The sequence below is a fragment of the Dasypus novemcinctus genome, chromosome 28 (genome assembly GCF_030445035.2).
Source record: "Dasypus novemcinctus isolate mDasNov1 chromosome 28, mDasNov1.1.hap2, whole genome shotgun sequence".
Taxonomy (NCBI): domain Eukaryota; kingdom Metazoa; phylum Chordata; class Mammalia; order Cingulata; family Dasypodidae; genus Dasypus; species Dasypus novemcinctus.
Window position 1 is genome coordinate 14,317,853 of NC_080700.1, and position 3,092 is coordinate 14,320,944.

At 52.9% G+C, this 3,092-nt stretch overlaps 1 pseudogene; it reads left to right on the forward strand.

Annotated features, from left to right (window-relative positions):
* The first annotated feature begins 244 nt into the window (after positions 1 to 244).
* Positions 245 to 1,378, forward strand: LOC101420382 (actin, cytoplasmic 1 pseudogene; annotated as a pseudogene).
* The last annotated feature ends 1,714 nt before the right edge of the window (positions 1,379 to 3,092 follow it).

Here is a 3,092-nt window from a genome sequence, read left to right on the forward strand (position 1 = left end):
CTATTTTGGCACCCACATCCCCATGAGAGTGTGGCCCAGGCCCCGCATCACACGGCAGGGCCTGGCTTCCTGCCATGCAGCACAGCCTCCAAACCATGCTTGTCTTTTATGGCCATTGTGTGGCCCCAGTGCTGCCTTTGTTCCAGGCCCACTATGTGCCGGTGGCCCCTGGTGGACTGAGGGGGTGGTGGCTGGAAGTGGGAGGGGGACTGACCCAAGGGCTCATGCCACCCTTTGCTCACAGGTCTCCATGGTTGATGACCTCACTGCCCTCGTGATCGACAATGGGTCCAGCACGTGCAAGGTAGGCTTTGCGGGTGAAAACATGCCCCGTTCCATGTTCCCGTCCATCGTGGGGCACCCCTGGCACCAGCGTGTCATGATGGGCATTGATCACAAGGACTCCTATGTGGGCAATGAAGCACAGAGCAAGAGGGGCATCCTGACTCTCAGGTACCCCATCAAGCATGGCATTGTCACCAACTGGGATGACATGGTGAAGATCTGGCACCACACCTTCTACAATGAGCTGCATGTGGCACCTGAAGAGCACCCCGTGCTGTTGACTGAGGCGCCCCTGAACCCCAAGACCAACCGTGAGAACATGACACAGATCATGTTTGAGACCTTCAACATCCCTGCCATGTACGTGGCTATCCAGTCTGTTCTGTCCCTGTATGCCTCTGGCCGCACCACAGGCATTGTCATGGACTCTGGTGATGGCGTCACCCACACGGTGCCCATCTATGAAGGCTATGCACTTCCCCATGCCATCATGCGCCTGGATCTGGCTGGCAGTAACCTGACTGACTACCTCATGAAGCTCCTCGGCGAGCGTGGCTACAGCTTCACCACCATGGCCGAGCGGGAGATTGTGCGTGACATCAAGGAGAAGCTTTGCTACATTACCCTGGACTTTGAGCAGGAGATGGCCACTGCTGCTTCTTCCTCCTCCCTGGAGAAGAGTTACGAGCTGCCTGATGGGCAGGTCATCACCATTGGCAACGAGCGGTTCCGCTGCCCTGAGGCCCTCTTCCAGCCCTCCTTCCTGGGCATGGATTCCTGTGGCATCCACGAATCTACTTTCAAAGCCATCATGAAGTGTGACAAGGAGTTCTACAAAGACCTCTACACCAGCATGGTGCTGTCCGGTGGAACCACCATGTACCCTGGCTTTGCTGAAAGAATGCAGAAGGAAATCATGTCGCTGATTCCCAGCACAATGAAGATCAAGATCATCAACCCCCCTGAGCGCAAGTACTCGGTTTGGTGTGGTGGTTCCATCCTGGCCTCGCTGTCCACCTTCAAACATATGTGGATCAGCAAGCAAGAGTATGATGAGTACGGCCCCTCCATTGTCCACAGAAAATGCTTGTAGGTGGACTGTTACTTAATTATGTCACACCCTTTCTTGACAAAACCTAACTTGTGCAGAATACCAGATGAGATTGGCATGGCTTTATGGCTTTGTGTGTTGTTTTTTTTTTTGTTTTGTTTTTTGTTGTTGTTGTTGTTGTTTTTGGCACTTGACTCAGGATTTAAAAACTAGAATGGTGAAGGTGACAGCAGTCGGTTGGAGCAAATATCCCCAAAAGTTCTATAAATGTGGCTGAGGACATTGTACATTGTGGGCTTTTTTTTTTTTTTAATACTCATTCCAAATACCTGAGATGCATTGTAACAGGATAGTCCTCATCTTCCCAAAAGCCACACATTTCTCCCTAGGGAGAAGTGCCTGGTCCTCACCTATGTCACACTTGGGAGGTGATAGCCTTGCTTTCATGTAAATAATGTGTCCTCCAAATTTTTTGAATTAAATCTTCCACCTTAATACTTGTTCTTTTGAGTGGCAAGCCATCATTACCCCCTTTTGGTCCCCTAACTTCAGATGTATGAAGCCTTTTCGTCCGCAGAGGGGGCTGAGGGGGCATGGTGGGTTAGATAAGAGGACATCAGAAGGATGTGATGTTCTGGAAGCCAAGCAGATGAGGTCTGTCCAGGAGGGGTGTGGATGGAGGTGGCTGTTGAGCTGGACCACAATGCTGGTGGCAAGACAGGTGGGTCAAAGTGTACCGTGAAAGGTGGGAGAATGGGGTCACAGAGTCAGCAACAGGAGCCTAGATCATTCTGAGATGTTCTGTGGGTGTGGGAAGAAGCATCACAGGGGCAGCTGGAGGGGTGGAGGAGTCCAGAAACGCTGATGTGTGGGATGGGAGATCTATAGATACCTCAACTAAGGGAATGACTGAGGAAAAGGAAGACTGATGGTCCTAAAAGGGTGGATTTTCAGGGAGGCCTGGGCAAGGCAGTGGTGGGGTCTGCCTGGGAGTCTTGTTTTCATCCTGAAGCAGGCTGGATGTGGGGCAAGGAGGAACTTTTTCCTTGGTTACTTTCCATCACTGAAATTAGTGTCAAGGTCCTTAGTGACAATGATCAGTGGGGACATGGGGGAGAGACTGAGGGGAAAGCAGGAGGGTGTAGGCATCATTAGGCAGAGGTACATGTGGCCTGGGTGCTGGGCATTCCCTGAGATGGTATTTGCTGGAGACTCATTGGTGGTTGTGCCTTTTATGAAGGGGATTGGGTAGCATGAGTGAGTGTGACCAGCTCAGTGTTGTGATGAGGGAGCAGGGCAGAGGGCTCAGGTGTGTGGGGCATGGACTCCCCCAGGACAGGGGGCTGTGTGGAGTGGGCATGGGGACAGGTAGTGAGCATGGTGGCAACACTGGTATCCAAGGGCTGCCAGTGCTTGCAGGCACATGGTCACCAATGAAGAGGTGGTGCCCAGGGTGTGGGGCTGGCATGGGATGGGGGTTGTTGTCACCGGCTGTGAGGGCTACTTCCCAGCCCTTCCCAATGGAGCCAGGCAATGAGGGTGCAGGGCAAGACTGGGGACCCTGCATGGGATGAACCATCTGAGAGTCATTTCTACGATGGGAATGACCATAGGAGGAGTCCCCAGCCTGCATCCCAGGGACCTGGGGATTGACTGCAGGGAAGCAGAGAGATGACAAGGGGAAGCAGCTGAGGTGGCTAAGGGAGGGAGAGTGCTCTTGGGTGGAGTGATGCTGCATCCCCCAATCAGAGCAGGT